Source organism: Topomyia yanbarensis, chromosome 1 (genome assembly GCF_030247195.1).
Source record: "Topomyia yanbarensis strain Yona2022 chromosome 1, ASM3024719v1, whole genome shotgun sequence".
Taxonomy (NCBI): Eukaryota; Metazoa; Arthropoda; class Insecta; order Diptera; family Culicidae; genus Topomyia; species Topomyia yanbarensis.
The window spans coordinates 10355655-10376339 of NC_080670.1; the positions used below are offsets into that span (position 1 = coordinate 10355655).

Here is a 20685-nt window from a genome sequence, read left to right on the forward strand (position 1 = left end):
TTACACGGCGAATTAGGCGGCAAGAACAGCTGTTCGGCTTAAGAGGAAGATGGTGCGTCAGATATCTATTCGCGATTCAAAGCACAGATGGGAGAGATGTAAGCAGTTGTTAAAACTAATGAAATGTTTACGTTATGTCACAGTTGCATGATGAACTGTACTCATAGAACATGTCTTTAACATTTGACTCCCCATCAAACCATAACGCATTATCGTATGTAAAAGAATAAGAGTAAATTTTCTACTTCTACACACGCAACGTACCTTGAAATTTCAGCCGAAACGAACCGAGTCCAAAACCAGTATCTTTCTCTCAACTCACCAGCTAGAAATCCTTTTGCCGAAAGCCATACATGTTTTTTGTTCCTTTAGAAAATGTGTTCATAACTTCCGGTCGCTCTGCCTGTCTCGTTTCCCTCAGGCTCACCCGCCCTGCCTCGTACGGGGTCTTTCAAAGGCAGCTCTTTCTTCTATACAATTTATGAATGAATCAACAGAATGACGAAGTAGAGAAGAAAAAATTAAAATTCATTTATCGAAACAGCTATCAATGATGCATTTTATCATAGCTCTTCTCCGCTCCGCACCCTGCTTCCTGTATCTCCTCCCACCCTCCAAAGGGTAAGAAGGCAGACAACTTATACTTATAGTGCGGTTGCCGTCCCGCTAATGGCGACCCTCCTCACAGCAGAGCTTTACCACACCATATCATTTATCTTAATTCTTGTTCTCGTGCATTTTCCCTTCTCTAATCACTACCCTACGGTACATAATGTAAGCTATTTTCTGTTGCTATACAATACCCTAGCAAGCAGCTTCTGCAACTGATCGTGTATCTGTCAAAATTCAAATTTAACCTGGTTTTTTCGCGAAACCTTTTAATCGCAGCCTACTTTATTTCGGTTGGTCCGAAAGAGAAAACATAAACCCCATTCGTGATCGCCAACCAGATCCACCTCCCCAGCACAGTTCAGCTTCTGCTGCCACCACCACCACCAGGCCACGACAGGAAGAGACACCACTTGGCAAACGCGCCACTAGCCATCATAGCCCCCGTGCACCAAACGACGACGACGACGACGAAGATGATGATGACGACAGCCATCAAGAGAAAGAAGAAATTCATTCATCAGCTCGAGTTTCATTCATGAAAAAAACCTTCCACCTTGCCTCTGCTCTGGCTGTGTCGCACCGGAGGCTAACTGCTCGTAGTAAAATTTGTAGTAAGTGGTCTTCTTTTCCTATCCTTCGTTCGTCGTCGTCGTCGTGGTCGTTATTGTCGTCGTCGTCATCATCATCGGAAGGTTTCTGCAGTGATTTTCTGTCTTTTTCTGCTGGCCCCGTTTTGTGATCCCACTCGGCAGGCTCTTTCTCTTTCGGTGATTTTCGACCCGAAGAGCCGGAGAGCCCAAGAAGTAAACCCAGGTTCGGATCGTTTTCTGATCGCACTGGGACCTCTCGCATTGACAGATTGAAAGGTTCCGTTCCTTGCACGTAGTTCACAATGTTTGTGTGTTCCTCTTGGTCGTCTTCGTTTATTCGGATGTGCTCTGGATTTCTGTTTCTTTCTGTCTCGTTTGTTCCGGATCTTTGTTACAGCAGGTGGCCCTAAAGCGTATTCTGCAATGTACTGCTTGCTTAGAATTTTAATTTTGTCTCGGTCTAATCTAAATTTTTACTACACTAAGGACAGTTCCACGTGGATCGCTTAGCACCTTCAAAGTAGAAAGTATAAACAAGTTTATTGTATGAAAAATGCAAAAAGCACCTACTAGGCAAATCGGGGGATGAAAAACATTTCCTATTACTTCTAAGAGATGTGAGCAGATTCGCGATTGATAATATTCTCATTATGCATTATCTTTTTGGTTAAATTTGAAAAAATTTTTTAGATTATAGAGGTTTTAACCTTAAGGTCATTCGCCTCTTCGGGTTAGAAAAATCTCTTATGAAAAATTTCTAACCCTATGTGCGGGGTTGGGACACGAACCCAGGTGCGCTGCGTACAAGGCAATCGATTTACCAACTACGCTACGCCCACCCCCTTAATTTGAAAATTCTAACTAGCTAACTAGATTATTATCTTCGCGATACCGATCGTTTCCCACAGCTTCGACAAACAAAGGCCACTTGATTAATGGTTCCGTACGGCGTACATGGAAAACAATTAATAATTCCAAGTTTCCAAGTAAGATCATCACGGATTACCAACAAAAAAATCACACTTTTCACGGCTTTCCGAACTCATAAACCTCTTAAGGCAGCGTACCCGGGAGGACCGTCGAAAGACGAAGATCAAAACAAAAAAAAACCAATTCCATCCCTATAGTCAGCCTGGCTCTGTCCGGATACCTACCTGTCATTCGGAAGAAATCGAATCAAAGAAAATCGGAACTTGAAGATCGCCCTCATTTAGGTACGGCTTTTGCGTTCACTTCAGCTTCAGGCAGAGGGGATTATAGTAATTTCTTCCTTTTAACCAATCCCGGGTCAGGCAGAGGAGCAGCACCGGAGGGAGGAGGTACGGGTTCCGGACACACTGAACGCAACGGGGGATTTTGGATGCACCTCGTAACGCAGCATCTTTCGGGTTTCGGAGCCTGCAAAATCATTCCAGGAGAGAAACAAAAAGGAAGAAGGGATTTCCCCTTGTGTTTCTTCTTTTCGATCACTTTTTCCTCTTTCTGCTCGCTTCAGGGTAGATTTCCAAAATCGGATTTTCATCAATGAAATATATTTTGGCAAAAGTGTTTCGCTCGCCAGCCGATCGATACTCAGCTGTCGTTGTAGTCCATCCAGGTAGGCCGTTTTTTTCTCGTAAGCGTTTCTTGAGGGATTCCCATCGCTCAATTGAGTTGAAGATCCTTTGTGTTCTGTTCCTCGCAAGGTTTTCAACTCACCCGAAGTCAAGAGGAGCGACGTTAATGATTTTTCAATAAACAGATTTAGAATGTGTACGTCTGTGCGCAGCAATAGAATAGGGTAGGGCTACAACAAAGTCAAAAACTTAATCCTAATTTGCATTTGTGTTTTGCTGGCGTTCCATTTGTTCCGAGAGGGGTCGTCGGTCACATTGGGAAGTTTCTCAGGAAATACCTGTTGTTGATGTTGTAAGGTTTGCGCTGGTTTGCGTTCAGGTTGGTTCAGTTTATTTATTTTTTTTGGAGGGGTGAAAATATTGCTCCGGGTACGGTACAGGTGACAACAGGGTGGACGTACTGCTCCGCGGGTGATGGCGTGTTTCCGGAAATGGCGTTGCGTGGTGTGCCCCACTTAATTTAACGTGAGAGGTGGTGAACATTTCACACACGAGGCGCAATTAGTTGATTATAAAAGTCAAGCCGCCACCGTAAGTGGTGAATAATTTGATGGCTGATTATGATTTAATTATGTCGAGTCTCTCCACTGTTATCCAGCAGGGATCGCTGTCGTGAGTTGCTTGGAACCGTGTCGTGCGAGAACGGAGGAAGCTGCTAAATGGCGAAATTAGTTTGCATAAACTGAGGGGTGATAGGAAAAATGGTCTTGGTAACAGCATGCCATGAAATAGTTGGCTATGGAAGCTTAACGTTTCGAATGTAAAAAACAAACTCGACTGATTTTGGAATATTCAAATTTAACATAAGAAAATGTAATGGTATTTGTACACAAAACCAACGATTATCAAAGAAGAAAATGTCATCACTTATTTGAAACCGTTTCAATGGATATAACCTAGAAGAGGCAATTATTTTCATTTCTGATGGTTAGAAAGTAGCATACACAACAAAAAACCGGATTTTAAAACACACGACCGAAGCTCGTTTATGAGTGATTCCCGCTAGTTTCATGCACCGAACCACAAATCTTGAACAGAAAGAATTGTAATTTTAGTCGGTTTCTAATCAGATGTCCGGAGACTACGCATTAACATCGAAAGTGAAGTGAAAAAGTGATTATTAGGTTTCACCCGGCTAAGTGGACTGACAAACGGAACAAAAATCTCCCACTCGGAGAATATTTCCTTTTTAAAACAAATTTTCGCTAACCAGCGCTATCAAACCATTAAACAAGGATTAACTTTGAAAATATTTTCCTTTACCAACTATTATTTTTATTTCCGATATTTGGAAAGTACACACACACACACACACACACACACACACGGAAAACCCGTTTTTAAAGCATCTGAGCGAAGCTAGTTCGTGATAGGGTCCCGCTAATTTCATGCACCGAACAGCGAATCTTGAATAGTTTTTGTTCGAAGCTCCACGCTTTTTGACGATGGAGGTACACCGTTTTCATTCAACATTCGATCCCTTTTGCGTTGAAGCTAAACTGAACCGAGCGCAGCACACACTATGGGAAAGGAGTAGTGTGCGAGAGATGCAAGCGTTGATTAAGATCGCTATGTACGGAGGAAATGCGAAGGAAAAATCAAAATCTGACTTGTTTTTTGCCGGTCTCCTGTTTCCTGACGATCGAATCCACCGTCTGCCGAGAAAGGGGGAATTAGAATATATTGGCTTAAATGGCACGTTCCCCGTATGACGTCGGGGATTTGTGCCTTTCCGTGTGATTTCATCATTTCCTGAACGGAGGAAAAAAGACAAGGAGGTGTGGGGAAGTAGAATTGAAAGGGTGGGAAAAATAACAGCACAAAACAAAAATAAACAACAGGTAAGTTAAACTCACAAGTAGTTCAATTTGCCTCCGAATAAGCCTAAAGCTCTTTACCACATTGGATAAAAAAACTTTAGTATGTCTCTGTTTCAGTCGTCCAAACATGGTTTCGTCTATATAAGGATGTCTGAAGACTCGAAATCGCAATTGCGCTACCGCTGGACAATTGCATATCAGATGAAATGAGGTTCTGTAGTCGGATTCACAAAGATCACATGAAAAAGACTCAGCGCGCTGAATAATTGCCATGTGATAATTGAGTTTCCAGTGGCCGGTTAAAGCCCTGTTCAGCATGCCGCAGTGGAGCTTCGAAAAATGTAGGAGATTTTTCGAAACCACTGGGCATGGTTGTTCTAGAAACGCCTTTGTTTGGCGACACGTTTGTAGATTTCTCCAATAACTGCGGTGCTCGGATGAAGCCGAGGACCGTATTTTTTCCCTTATCCAACTTGTCGAAACTGGCAGCGCGGGCTCAGGACCAACGAAGTCAATCGCTGAACCTGCCCTGGCCAATTCGTCAGCCCATTCATTTCCAGTAATGTCCGCAATGTCCGGGCACTCAGACAAGGTAGATAGTGTTGACAATGCTTAGTTCTTCGATTTGGGTTCGGCACGCGATCACTAGCTTGGACCGGGATTTGTCTGAGCTAAGGGCCTTGATTGCAGCCTGACTATCGGAGCAAAAGTTTATAACTCTGCCGGACAAACTCAGTTGAATTGCACCCCGCACATAATCGCAAAGATTTCTGCTTGGAATACAGTACAGTATCTACCTAGTGAGTGAGATTGTTCCAATCTCATTTCCCGACAGTAGACACCAGCACGTCCCTCCATCAGAGAACCGTCAGTGTAACAGACCGCTAGCGTTTGTTGTTGTCTTTCCATATAGCCAGACAACCACTCCTCTCGAGAGAGAATCTTCCTGTAAGGAAAACTACAATTGAGTGTAATATCGCTGGGAGCAAGAATATCTTCACCCCATCTAACCATTTGTGACCACAATCGTGTATGACTGGTAGCAAGATCAACATGATTACTGTTCCAAAGCCCAGTAACCTGCAGTATGTATGCACATGATAGTGCTTCTTGTTTGAGGTGTATGTGTAATGGTTATTGATATTTAGAAGTGCCTCCAGAGCAGCAGTCTGAGTCGTGGTGAAAGCACCAGTCAACGCCATGAGCGCCATTCTTAGCTTTAACTGGACTGTCAGCACCTCTCCCCTCTGACACCACACGAGGCATCCGTATGACAGTATTGGACTTACAATTGTCGTGTAAATCCAATAGATGTATTTAGATTTGAGATCCCAGGTCTTTCAAAAAGTTCGTCTGCACTGCCCGAAGGCCATGCACGCTTTCTTGACTCTGAACTGAATGTGAGCAGACCAATTCAGTTTGGAATCCAATATGACTCCAACGTATTTTACTTGATCTGCACACAGTAGCTCAGAATCAAAGAACTGCAAGGGACGAACCCCGGTTGTTATTCGCTTCTTCGTGAAAAGAACCATTGAAGTTTTGCTTGGGTTAACTGATAGTTTAACTTGTCGACACCACTGTTCGACAGCTCTTGATGCCTGTTGCATTAAGTCAAAGATTGTTCCGATGCAAAATCCAGTAATTAGTATTTGGTAATCGTCAGCAAACCCGTAGGTTGGAAATCCAAGCTCATTGAGCTTCTTCAACAAGCCGTCAGCTACCAAGTTCCATAACAAAGGTGACAGAACGCCGCCCTGAGGACAACCGCAAATACTCAACTTCCGTATCTCAGCCTGTCGCAGTGACGAGCAAAGTATGCGGTTACTAAGCATTGCGTTTATCCAACCCGAGATACATGCAGGTATCCCATGACCGCGCGTCGCTTCCCGAATAGACTGGAAGGACACATTGTCAAAAGCACCCTCAATATCTAGGAATACATCCAAGCTAGATTGCTTGAGCGAGAAGGCTTACTCAATGTTGTATACAACATCGTGAAGCAGAGTGATCGTGGATTTCCCACTCTGATATGCATGTTGCATTTTATGCAGTGGATATTTAACTAAACTAACGTTCCTGATGTGATGATCGATTATCCGTTCCAAAGCTTTCAGAAGAAAAGAACTTACGCTGATAGCCCTAAAACTCTTGGCTTCTTCATAGCTTGAGCGCCCCCCCCCCCCCTTGGGAATAAATCTAACAGTTATTTCTCGCCATGCTTTCGGGATATACCCAGTAGCAAGACTGGAAAGCAAAATATTTTTCAAGACATGTTTAAGAATATCTGATCCCTTTTGCAGTAGCACGGGAAGTATTCCATCTTTTCCGCGTGATTTGTATGAAGCAAAGCTGTCGAATGCCCACTTGACCGATTCAGTGGCAATCAATGTGCGTGCTAACGCCCACGAGTCCGAATCACCAGAATGAGATCTGTGAACATTGTTCAACTCCGGATCGATACAACTTGGAAAGCGTGTGTCGAAGAGACAATTAAGAACATCTTTTTCGTCCGTCACATAAACACCATCTCTGGTTTTAAAGGAGTTCATCTGAAAAATCAAAATCTGACTTGTTTTTTGCCGGTCTCCTGTTTTCTGACGATCGAATTCACCGTCTGCCGAGAAAGGGCGACTACGCCGAGCATGCCGCTACCGGGCAGAGCGTTCGTCTAGTTCGCGGTCGTAATGCAATATTTCACCGTTGAAATATTGGAGCTGGCAGGAAACGCAACCTGTGAAAACAAAAAAGATCATCATAAAAAGGCGGAATGTGTCATGAAAAATAGTAATTTTTATTTAAAATGAGTACAAAAACTCCTCAATTGAAAATTTATCTCAAAAACTCAGTTTGAAAGAAATCGGTTAAGTAATTTTGGAATGGCAGGTAACACCGCAAATCGGGTTTTTCCAGAGATGTTCTACAAAAAGCTTCGCCACCGTGTCGTTTGTCGATATTTTTACATATACAAATTACAGCATGATATACTATAATGTACAAAAGTTTTGATCGATTCGCTTCACGCTAAGTTCTAAAAAAATCGTATTTTTTCACATTTTAACATTTTAATTTTCTGAAATTTTGTTTTATTTTTTTCCGTCAAGTAACTACAAGTCTAAGTATTAAAAATCTTATTGAATGTCCTTATTCAGACAATTCTATCAAGAGTTATCATGCTCACCGTGGCGCTCCTCGACGTGGAAATGGTTGGACGTCTACTCTTGGAACGCTCCTGGAGCGGTTCTGCGAGGCTGAAATTTTTTTCGTTGATAATGATTGTATAAATAAACCTTAGCATTATACAAGAGGTCCAATGTTGCCTTGCCTTCAAAATTGTATAACAAAATTACTTTCAAAAATTACACCAGACGCTCCCTTCAAATCTTGTTCAACATTTAAAAAATTAATAATAAAATCGTTCACATGTCATTGGATTCAATTAAGCTTAAGTAATATTCCCGACTGTTGAAGTTGCATTTTTTACAATCTGAGGATTTTTGTATTAGTTCAACAAATGATAAATCTATCACAGATTTTCGGCAGCTGGCTGCCCAGAGGAATAAATGCATGGTATCACTTCTGAGAACGGCATAGATCGTGTCACTTATCAACGTGAATCCTGATTTGTGTAACTTTTCACACCATCCCACTAACAAAACCACCTTCCCGTGACAATCGTGGAGATGCAGAGGTATAGCCGGTCTCTATAGCAACGTATGTTACACTAAAACATCATTCCTTCCTCGATAACTGTAAGGACATGGCCGGCTCCGTTATTGGCATTTCAAGATATAAAATTCTCGAAACGTGCACAGTGAGGATGGATTGCTACTCCCAGGCTCGATTTCTTGGTTCTCTTATTAGTTTCGATAGTCCTGGTCAACCACTGAATAGCAATTACACTCAAGTTTTTTTTACGCGGTTTTTTTTTGCGCGGTATTTTTTTACGCGGTTTTTTTACGCGGATTTTGAAATTTACGCGGTTTTCATTTACGCGGATTTTGAAATTTACGCGGTTTTCATTAACGCGGTTTTTGAAATTTACGCGGTTTTTGGAATTTACGCGGTATCCATCAATGAGGTTCCCTTTATCGCGGATTCTTAAATTTAAGTGGTCTTCATTTACGCGGATTTTGAAATTTACGCGGTTTTCATTTACGCGGATTTTGAAATTTACGCGGTTTTCATTTACGCGGTTTTCATTTATGCGGCTCGTATCCCCCGCGTAAAAAAAAACCTGAGTGTACGAGTTTTACGGGCATGATCATGCTCATTAATTTGTTTGGTTTTCGGATGCATTTATATATTTTCACACTATTCCTTTTATCACTTCTCATTCATTTGCTTGTCAACTTTTCCGATCAACATATTGCTTTTTACTTTTTTGCCTTCTTTTGTTTCCTTTTCTTATTTTACTTTTCCTTGTTCTAACTTCCATTTTCTTGTCCTTTTCCCCTCTCCTGTAGTTTTGATTACTTGCACATTTGTTTATTCCTGTTACTCTTTTTTTTTCTTTTTTATCTTTGCTTCTTCATTTATATTTTTCCTTTTTCGTATCTTCTTTCCCATTACCTTTCACTTTAAATTTCTCTTTCATCATTGTCGCCGAGTGTTTAGCACGGAAATCTTCTCCCAAACACATCGAGCACTCGATAGTATGCCTCGTTTAACAACAACGCCTCATAGTCATACAGAGTGACAGAGAATTGCTCTGTATGGCCATGGAAGTTTCTCATTTTAAAGTGTGTTTTTTGTCATAGACTAATTTGTATTCTCTATTCTCGCGACCATAGCAAAAATTATTAAAAAGCCGAAAAAAGTCAGCTGTTACTTTTGGAAATACACAGCATGATATAATTCTTATCATTAAATTCGATTAAAGTTTCGATTACATCTCATCAGTATATGGCAGTTGACTTGACCGCGCACAAAGACGCAATTTTAAACTTAATCTTTTTTTGCGTGCATGACAGTTTCATCGGTTTCATAGCCCCGATTTTTCACGTGTAGAAATGTATTAAGGCCAATTAGCAGAAGATTGCCCAACTGTCAAACCGAACCAGTGATCTCTGTCAAGCATCAGCAACAAAAAAGAAACGAGCCGATCTTGATCTCAAGATATCCTCCTTCGAATTGAGATGTAGCTAATAGCCGTATATAGTTTTCACAAACCACTTCGGATTAGTGACTCGTTCAAAGTCATCGAATTCGAAACTGCCACTTGTGCACAGTCACATACATACACACGGACACAATGACGAACCAGCTCTCCTCAGAGTGAAGTGCAATCGGAAGATCTCCAATCCGCGATAATCTCCTTCGAGTTGACTGTTTGCGGCGTCGACATTCTTGGCGTTGTTGCTGATGCTGCTTCTGTTGGAGTTTGGGAAAGCCAACCAACCTTCGATGATGACGAGAGGTAAGAACCCGGTTCAAAGCTGAGCAGATCACAAATATCGTGGCCCATAAATGAAGCCAGGCAGGACAGAAAGGTAGAAGAGCAGAAATACACATTTCACAGGAAATATAAAATTACAACGAAAACAGAACAGTGGGACACATATCTTTGCCGAGAGGGGTGTGTGTGAGTGTGCCTGTGTATGTCCGGACCGGGTTGCTTCGATGTGGAAGAAAATGATGAATGAAATTTCGTTCCATCTAACATGACGACGATCCGGCATGGACAGGCAGAGAGAGAGAGATGCGAGAAGCTCTCGAGTCCAGGCAGGTGACGTCACTGGGAACGAGGTAAAGAGCTTCGAACCTGATGTGGCCTCTGCTGGCTGATGGATGGGAGTTAGACGTTAGAGTGTTTATGAATGGGGGCTGTGCTGTGATGACGTTTACGACGATCGGATGCGACCAGAGGGCCAACGGGGAGGAAAGACTGGGCGATAACAGTTAAGATGTGTTGTGCGCGGCGATCAGCAGCGCTCAAATTGCTGCATCTGGTGTAACCTGCTCGGTTCGGATTGTGAAGCAGTGTGCGAAAGATGTGCATATGCAGGTTCTCACCTCTTGGAAGTTGCAACATGATCTTGTTTTTAGCCTTTTTTTCTCGCCGAGGGAGAAGATTGAGCTAAAGCGAAGGCTTCGATGATCAACAAGCAACAGATGTGAAGTGGATGAGAAGCAACACTGGGAAAAAGATCCTTTATTGGCCAGTTTTAAACTACATTTTTTACAGTGTTTTGCATTGAAGAAGACGAGTTGCGTTGCCGCAACGGCTGCAGCTTCCAGTCCCCTCGTTTCAACCTGCCGGCTACTAGCCGGAGGCGATTTTATGAATGAAATGCCCGGCTTCATTCACTAATAAGAAACGCATTTCGGGGATCTTCCCGAACTACTGCTGCGTGGTGCAGCACGTAATAATAATTATTTTTAGTATGGCTACCCGTACTCAACTCTTCTCGCCTCGGTGCTTCATCATCAACATCAACATCACCGTCGTCGTCGTCGTCTTCCCAGAAGTTCTGGAGTCGACGATCCAGCTATTTTTAAGTTCCCGGTCGACCACATAAAATTACGTAATTTTCGGATAGCGGCGGAGGAAGCAAGGGTGGAGCAAATTTAACACGCACATTTGGGAATGCACTGATGTATGTTGGAGCGACGGAAAACTCAACACGTATCTTCAACGGGAAATGAGGATATTTATAAATTCGAGATGCAAATATAAAACACGGGTAAATTTTCTGCGTGCGGGACCAGAAATTTTCTGTAATAGAACTTCGTACATTCGCGACCCGGTTTTTTTTCGATCGGGCTCACGACGAGGATGGTGGTGGTGGCGGATAGTAGTCAAACGGAAATGACTGTGCGATCCGTTTTATTGGAACTTTACTGCAGCACTTCAGCAGCACCGGATATATGCACTTTCATATTTGCTGGCTGACCTTCGCATCGAATCCAGAAACTGGTGCACAGCCACTGTGCAGCTGATGAGTCGAAAATAGAAGGTGTGACAGTGAAAAGCGGCCGCACTTCCGGTCGGTATTGGGACCAAATCTGGACCTTGGTAGGATGGCTGGAGTTGATTCCTAGTATGGTTTTTCCAACACATTTTATCAGTGTTTAATACATTATTTTAACTCATTGGTCACATTTCAGTAGATTTTGCCACGTTTCAATTTAATTTCATCAGTATCTGGAACTGAGCGTAGAACTTGATAGCCGCTAAATAAAAAAAAACTAAACATCTGAGTCAGAGTGTAGTTCTGGAAGCATGGATGTTCTAAATTTCCGAAGAAGCATAATGAAATCGGAATGGGTCGGCCAATAACGAGCCAATAACAATTATCTGGTGCTAAGTCAGTGCCCGATACTGATGAGACGAAGTCGGAACGCAAACAAACGATTTACCAACTTTGTGGCGTGAACAACGACGTTATAAAAAAGAAATGACGTCTTAACGAACACGAATAAAGCAAAAAAAATCCTGGCCGATTCGAGATCAGCTAGGATTTTCGATACCAGATTTTTGCTACTGGAATATTGTTGTAAGTATACCTTCGAGAAACATCTCGAAAACAGTATCAAAAGCTTATTTTCAACGATTTTGTTAAAAGTATATGGAGAAAAATTGTGCAAAATTTAAAATGTTCGTAAACGGAACTAATCTAGATAAAGAAACTGATGAAAGAAAATTGCAACGAGGGAGAAACGATAATTTCCTAAACAAATAAAATACTATTGCTTTTTTAAATGACATATTTCAATACGGATCCATTCAAACCAGTATCGATGATCATGGAAGAGCTTAAATTATAAACTTGTCGGTATGAGCACCACTGCCAACAAGTGCAAGACTCAACTGTAATTAACCAAAAAGTATCCGAAATGGATTGTTATACGCATGGATGACAACAGTTTCTTTTCCCAAATAAACTGGAATACACGAAAAAATTCGTTCATGAATTCATGAAAAAATCACGATTCCGTGAACTGAACGATTTACGAAAATCGTGATCAAGCCCCTGAAATCATGAATAATTAATCTCGTATTCGTCAAACTATTTGTTTCCCAAAAAAACTAGTTCGCGCCCGAAATATGCAAATTTGAGGTTTGACAGTTAAACGATGTTCATGATTTCAGGATCTTAGTCACGTTTTACGTAATTTCTATTCACGTTATCGTGATATTTTAGTCACGATAAGTGTGATTTATGTTCACCCCTTCCCTAGCACACGCAACATACAAACGCACACGCTACCGAACACATTAACGTACTAACGCTCGGGTCCTTCGCGATGATACACGCGCTCGTGAAACCCCTTCGCCCGTACATATTCAGAATCATGGCCCGCTGCAATTGGCCTAAAGCAGTGTTTTAGTGGGCGCCATAGCCTGTCTCGTCTGCAATTGTAGTATGTGATTCTGATGGGGAGCCCTTCCGAGAACTAAAAATAAATAAAAAAAAGTGATGCGAAAGAAGAGAACGACCAGCGTAATGGAAAGGTGTGGTAACAGATTTATGAAAAATATAAAAGTAACAAATCGAAAAACTGTGCCAAAAATATGGAGTTAGGAACGAAAAATAAAAATAAATAAAAGAACAGAAAAAAGTAAAAACAAATATGTTGACTGAAAAGGGAAAAATAACAAAGCATGAAGAAAAAAAGGACTTTAAAGTGTGTGTAAAAATAGATAAAAAGTGGAAAAAGTAAGTATAGTAGAAACAACAAACGAAATGAGAAACAAAAATATGAAAAAAAAAAAAAAAAACTAAACATTGAACAAATGAGAATTTCGGTAAAATGATGAAAGAAAATTAGGGGAAATGCAAATGAAGAAAAAAAGAGGGAAAAGCAAAGGAGTATAAAAGACGTTAAAACAAAATTTAAAAATGTGGTGATAGGCAGATAGAAAAAAATGAATACAAAGGAATGAAGCAGAAAGAAATTGAGAACCAAAGAAAACTGCAAAAAGGTAGTAAACAGACAACGTAAAAACGGAGTAGACAATGAGAAAAGGTACCATGAAAAATTTTAAAATTTGATTATGGATAACAGAAAAGAATAAAAGATGCAAAAATAAAATTAAAGAACAAGAAAAGAATAAAATGAGAAAAATAAAATGTAAAATCCAAATTGTTTAACACACATAATAAGTAGTTTGGTAGAAAAAGGAAACGGAAAAATTTAAAGGTAGGACAAGACAGACAAATGAGATAAAAATTACAGGAAAAATCCTCAAAATGGGACAGAAGGAAAATATGGGGAGAAAAGAGTAGGGATGACAGGAAGTAGAAAGAATGGATATACAATAGGTTAATACATTATTGAGAAGAATGTGACAAAAGAAGCAGGAACACAGGAACAAAGGAGAATAAAGAGAAGCAGAAAAAGGTTAAAAAATAGGTGAAATCGAAAAACTATTAAAGCAGAAGAACAAAATAGCTCTGCTCAGGAGTTAAAAATTGAAAAAAATGAAAGAGAAAGAAGAAGGCGAACAGAAAAATACAAATAAAGGATACGAAAACGTCTACTTTCGGACAAAAAAAGTTAAATGGGAAAAGGAAAAAAAATAAACCTATCAAATTGAGAAGGTTAGAATAAGTAGAAATATAAAAAACAAACATAAAATATTTTAAAAATACAAATAAAAAATGCGAAATGATGAAGTGACTGAGCAGTAAATGAAAACAAAAATGGTAAAGGAGAAAAGATATAACAAAGAGAAAAATTATGAAAGTAGAACGGGCAGATTGGAAAAAAGGAGATAGTTGTGAAGTGGAAAATAAAGTAAAGGAAGATGTATTTAGAGAGGAAGGTGAAAAATTATATCGAAGCAAGGTGAAAAAGAAGAACGAAAATTGAAAGGAAAGCTAAGAGGAGTTTACAAGTAAGGAATAGGAAATAAATTAACAAAAAAGTGAAAAAGATATGTTGATAGGAAAAGGCAAAGGACTAATGAAGAGGAACATATGAAAACATAAGAAAGAAAACCGACATGAAGGAATTACCAAAGAAGTCAGCCGGGAAAATAGAAAAGGAAAGAAAATATGTGAAAAAAACAAAAATTCAAATAAGGAAAAAAAGAAATTAGTGTAAAATGCTGAAAGGTGCAAGAAATTAAAGAAAATAATGAAGGCAGATCAATAACGAATATGAAAGAAATAAATGGCAATGTGTTTGTAGTAAGAAAGCAAAAAAAGAAATCTAAACAAAACGGAAACAAAATAATAAAGAGAAAGAATACAACAAAACAAAAGGAAAGCGTATAGAAAGGAAATAAAACGAAAAACATCATATGGAAAAAGAGAAATAAATATATGGACGCAAGAAAAACGAAGTAGAGAGAATGCTTAAATAAAGAATAAGCAAGTGAATAGAAAATTTGCGGCATGGAAAACGTTACAGAAAAACACGAGAAAAATTTAAAGCGAAATGAAAAGGTTAAAACAGAAAATCAATTCTACAAAACAGAAAATTCAGAAACGAAAAAATGAGTAAAAATGAAGACGAAGCAAAAAAAAATGTAGAACAGAAACAATGGATAGCAAAAATAGAGTAAAATTTTAAAAATAACAAAAATTATGGAAAAAAAGCAAAAATATGTGCGAATATGAAGAGAATAATGAATGAAGAAACAGGAATATTGAAGTTGGTAAAGGAAAGGAAACTTTAAAAAAATCTACAAACCGATGAACATGGAAAGGAATATCTTGGTGGAAAAGGAGAATATAAAGGGTAAACAGAAACAGAACAAATAAAAAAGCAAAAGAGACCAAGACAAAGGAGAGAAGTAAGAAGAAACAGTGAAACGTCAAAAGAAAAAAGAGGTACAAAAAGGGCAAGAGAAAGGATTTAGGTGACGCGGCTGTGAGAATAGGACCATCGAAGAAGAAAAAATTGTTACATGAAAAGCAAAAATAAACTGAATGGATTTATAAATTTAAACATCTACAATTGTCGAAAAAAGTAAAGTTGGAGGGCACAGAAAAAAATAAAAAGGACACAATAACAACACAAGAAGAGACAAAAAGGAATCACGAAAAAGCCAAAAGTAAAGACAGAAAATTAACGAAAATAAATAAAAAAAATTCAAATGAGCTAAAATTGAAATAAATATCGAAAGGGAATAAGAAAGTGAAGAAAAGAAGAAATAGAGATCAGTAACAAATACGGAAGTAGGAAAAGGGAAATCAAAATATAAAAAGTAAATGAGCGACTAAAACAAAAAAATTAAATGGGAATGTTTAAAGAAATAAAAATAACGGGAAAAATAAAGAAGCAAATCAAAGAGCGAAAGAAAACAGGAAAAAGTGGAAACTTCAATAGATGAAGGAGAACGAAAGTATATAAAGAGCAAAAACGAAGTAGAAAGGATGTGCAAACGGTAGCGAAAACATAAATTACAACATGGGCTAAAAGAACGGGAAAAAATAAGAAAAATGTGAAACAGAACATAAAAATGTCTCCGGAACAGAAAAGGACAAAGAAGAAATAAAGAATCAAAACACGAAGCAAAATAAACGTAGAAAATACTAATTTGGGCAGGGGAAAGAAGAAAATTAATTAGGAAAAAACTTAAGATAGAAAAGAAAAGATGACAAACAAGAAGGAAAATGTTTCAAATATATATGCAAAAAGAAACAAGGGTACAGTACAAAGGATAAAGTAAGTGGCGAAGGGTATCAGAAAGGGAGTATAAAAGAAATAAAGTAAAAACTCATATAATCTAATAAGTTTGCGGTAAACGCAAAGGAAAAATTAAAAAATAAATAAAGGAATGGACAGGAAAGGGAAAATGAAAAAAATGTATGACGGTAGGAAAAAGTGAATAAAAGAATAAAATAAAATCGAAAAGAATGTGTTTGAAGGAAAGGAAAAATGAAATGTGAATGCAGGTGAAGAAGAAAACTGAAAAGAAAAGAGGTAGAAAAGCAGCACGGAAAAGTGAATAAAAATAGGCAAAAGAAAAAGTATGCTGAAAAATTATAAACGAGAAAGGGTGTGAAAAAAGGTAAAATATATAAAGGAAGAGTAAAAATTAAAGAAGGCAATAGATAAATGAAAAAATGAACAGAGTAAATTTCATAAATGATGGTGAATAATGAGAAACAGATTAAAGAATTAAGAAACACTGATATGTAAGTACTTAAAGGAAAGGAAAACAGAATAGAAAATATACAGACATCAAACAAAACAAAGAATATAGAATCGTGCTCCCCATAGATTATAGATAGAGCGTTTTATACCAAAAAGAACAACTTTCTGTTACAAAATCGCAATCGATATCAATTCCGTTTATGACACGGTCCCTGTTATTGACAAGATCCGCGTATCCTCTGTACCATAACATCCGTGCGGGCCCAACCTCCTCAACCGTTGGCCCAGGACATCAATCGGTTCTTCCTCCCTGAGCTCGATCGACCTCGCGCATAATCGTCGTTTGTCGTCTCGTCACCACCCTCGCCGTGCACCTTTTGAACAGGTACATACTTACTCCATTCGATCAGTCCTAGCAACCGCCAGCATCATCATAGCAAACACAGGTTTCTCCCGCATCGAACAACGAAAGGAAAGAAGCAGAAAAAAAAGCAAACGGAATGAGAGCCCTATCCTCGTTTCCGCTCTCTCCGTGACAGCGCACAGCGCCTACTACTACTATATGCTAGCCTAGAGCGGCACAACTACCCAGCATAGTGCCCTCTCATTCCCATGCACGTACGGAAGTATGCTCAAGTATGCTGCTGCTTGCTTGAGCCCGCACGGCGATCAATCGTCCGTTAGCCAGTCCATAGACGAACGTTATCCACGAGAGTCGGGGTGCAGTCAGTCAGTCAGCCAGTCAGTCAGTTCTCTGTCGGTTTGGGAGCGCGAGCATAATCCAAATCTCTCAGTCAGTCGGACCGCGGCGAGTCGTGGATCGCGCGAACAAATGCCTCAGTGAATGAGTGAGTGAGTGAGCGAGCCAGTGCACGATCTTCGTTTGGAGAAGAAGTAAAAACATAGTCAACCCCCGTCCGGTTGCGATGTTTTTTTTTAAAACGTTCAGCCGCAAACAGGAAAAGGACGGCACGATCGCGAGTCAGTGGAAAATATTGTTGCGCGCATATCGTTGCTGCGCTGGAGAGTCTACTACCACCACACTCTCGGATGTGTGTGCGAATTTGAGTACCGAAGAAGCGAGCTAAAAAAAAAAGAGCGTGTATGAAAAAAAAACGTAAATATTAAATTTTTCATTCACTTTTGTTCGTTCTTGGTAAAGTTTGGTGTTTTCAGTGTTCAAGAATACATTGGTCGGTGTTGTGCGCTGGCGTTGTTGCTTTGTGTGTGCGCACCGCGGATAAGAGTGAAGCGTTTCGTTTTTTTTTATTTCTTCGTTTCGTTCAGTTGGTGAAAATCACGACGATTGCGCGGTGACATTTGATCTTTTTTGATCGATTCGCGACGATCGTGAACTGGTGTGTGCAAGTGTGCGCGAAACCACCCGCGGTGATACGGAACGACGCGATTGCGTAACGAAATTTTTTTTCTTCCAATGCCTACTATTTGCTGCGATGATCCTTGTGGAAAATGGTGGTACTAGAACGTAGTGACTCGGTGCTGTGATTGAACTGTTTTTTTTTCCTTCTGTGTATAGTGTGAGGTGGAAAGTGAACACAGAAATTCCAACTAAGGTGCAACCCGTGACCTGCTGCCGTCTGCCGGTGGCTGTCTGGTGCTTGGTATGGATGAAAATTGCGAGAAGTGGGCAACAGGTTCTATAATTAGAACTTTATGCTAATTGCTAATTGCATCGATTATGATCGCGTACGCGGAGTTTACTTAACCAAGCAGGCGGCGGTGGCAGCAGGAGGCAGAGCAGCACTTTTCAATTCGAGTTTTTTTTCTCTTCTTGTTATTATTGTTGGCCACTTCCAGACCCAGACCTCAGACTGGATATTCCGAGGTGTAGCCCCAAAAAGGGCAACCGATTCAATTTTAATTATCCATCGCACATTACCCATCTTTTATGGACTTAACGCACTAAGCCTGAGCAGCATTGCTGATGATGATAATGATGGCGGTGGTGGTGGTGATGATGATCGATTGATTGCTGCTACACGGGGCCTGGTGATTGAACCCGTGCGCTGCGATCGGGGTGTTGAATTGACGTCGATTGAAGAGACACGGACACGGTGATGGTCCTTTTAAGGGCAGGAATGGTTCCAGCTAATCAGACGGGTAGGCAAATGCCGACGGCACGCGGGTGCTGACTGCTTGTGAGCGCGATTAGTAGTCGTCTGTGTCGGTTCCGATGCGTTGAAAGCGGGTCCTTCTATGGGGAACGGGTGAATCAGAGTTGGAGCTAGATCGCGTGACGCGATCTTTGATTGGTACAGTGAAAGGTTTCATAATCTTCGAGAATAATAAGGGAAATATTCCGAATTAGAAGGTAGCTACTTAAATTGGAAGGAAGTCAGTAAGATTTTTACAAAAGTGCTGTACAACTCGGAGCAGCTTTATCAACTCCAGCAATGAGTTTCGAACTTCAGCCTTGCTTACATAAGGGAACTATCAAACATCAGAACAATCCTAAAGGTTTTAGGGTCAGTTCACGAACTTCAGGCTGATAAAATCGGGAGCTGATAAAGTTGGATATTCGCCGTATTTGGTTCTAGGACCGCGGTTCTAGCTAGTCCACTATTATATGCTTCTATTGCACAGGGAGGCAGTCTAGAACATCTGCTATTTGCTGTCTTCTCTAGTGATCTCCATTAACTGTTAACAACCTATTTGATTATTGTTCTCTGTTAAAATACATTAATACGATGGTGTATAGTAACTGTGGAAGAATAAAATGGGATTTGGGATTAATTTTCGATACCCAATTTATTATGAGCCATAATGATACAATTTTCAACTGTCTTGAAATGGTTCGTAAATCCCTAAAGCAAGTTGATGGTAGCTTAACATCAATCGAGTATCGTTTTTGGACCCAGATTATGCCATGGATTCAGCTATAATGCCGATTTTGCAAACTGCAAAGGGAAAATGTCAATCAAAACCGAATCAATTACTCGCATTTCGTAAATTAACTTCTCGCATCTATTTACTACCTGGTGAGTACAAATCAATTCCCTGCGGAGCCTGATGTAGCAGCATAATTTATCGGCTTCTCTTCTTCGCACGCCATGAGTTCCTCTTCCTCTCTTGAATTCCGATAAAATCTCCAATTGCCTACCATTCACCAATCAATGACCATCTCGGGCCATTAGAAGATTTTCAGCAAACTAATTATGTCGGTACATAGCGTCACTCTTATGTACCAGAGCGTTGCTCGTTTACAAAACTTAAAACATTGCGTTTAGCTCGACAGAAGTTGTTAACGATGAACTCCTCACTCTAGCTTTCTGGCCAAACGGTGAAAAGTGGCTCCTATTTTGAAACTTTTTGTATTCTAATCTAAAGTTTTCGTGATACTGAAAATACTGGTGCTTATTTTTATTCAGTATCGGCGACCAAATTGTGATGAGTAATATAAATTTAGCCTTTTTATTCCTAAAACATTTCGTATTGCATGTGACATTTATCCAAAATACAAACCTCAATCACTATAAGGTGTTTTATATCTCTTCACCAAACCCGATAGAGTGCGCTTTTTCCATCATTCGGACACATAACGGGCAAGCGTGTGAAGCGTAATATTTTAAATGAAAACATGTTTTCGGGAGGTTGCTTGGAGTAATTCCGAAACGATTTGTCGTTTTCCTTTCTACAGCCGCTTCTCTATCCGCGAATGGCTTAAACACCTACTGAGATTTTTCACATTCAAACCACACCAGGCACCAGGTAGCAACCTGTTCAAAATAAAAATTTTGTACGTGGTAAGATGACTTCGGGGGCTATCTTATTCTTACTCGCTTATATAGGCGGCTCCAGCCGGATGGTAATGGGGAGGGGGGCATGGCTTCTTGACAAAAAAAATGGAAAATGGAATTTCGGAAACGCGTTTCCTGATATGCGTGTAGAGTGGCAAATAATTTGGCAAATCACACATAGAAATTATTGAAGAGCGGTTTTTTTTTTATGAAAAGCCTCGACAAATGGTCATTT

General features: G+C 40.0%; 1 protein-coding gene across 4 annotated transcripts in view; it reads left to right on the forward strand.

Annotated features, from left to right (window-relative positions):
• Positions 1-20685, forward strand: part of LOC131676870 (ETS-like protein pointed) — a 353859-nt gene that overhangs the window by 188959 nt on the left and 144215 nt on the right. For 2 of the 4 annotated variants that reach the window (XM_058956247.1, XM_058956248.1), the window contains exon 1: positions 17882-18104. The exons of the other annotated variants lie outside the window; for them this stretch is intronic. The gene's annotated coding sequence lies outside the window, so the exon portion shown is untranslated. Of the gene's footprint in view, positions 1-17881; positions 18105-20685 lie in introns of those variants that run through there. 4 annotated transcript variants of the gene reach the window in all.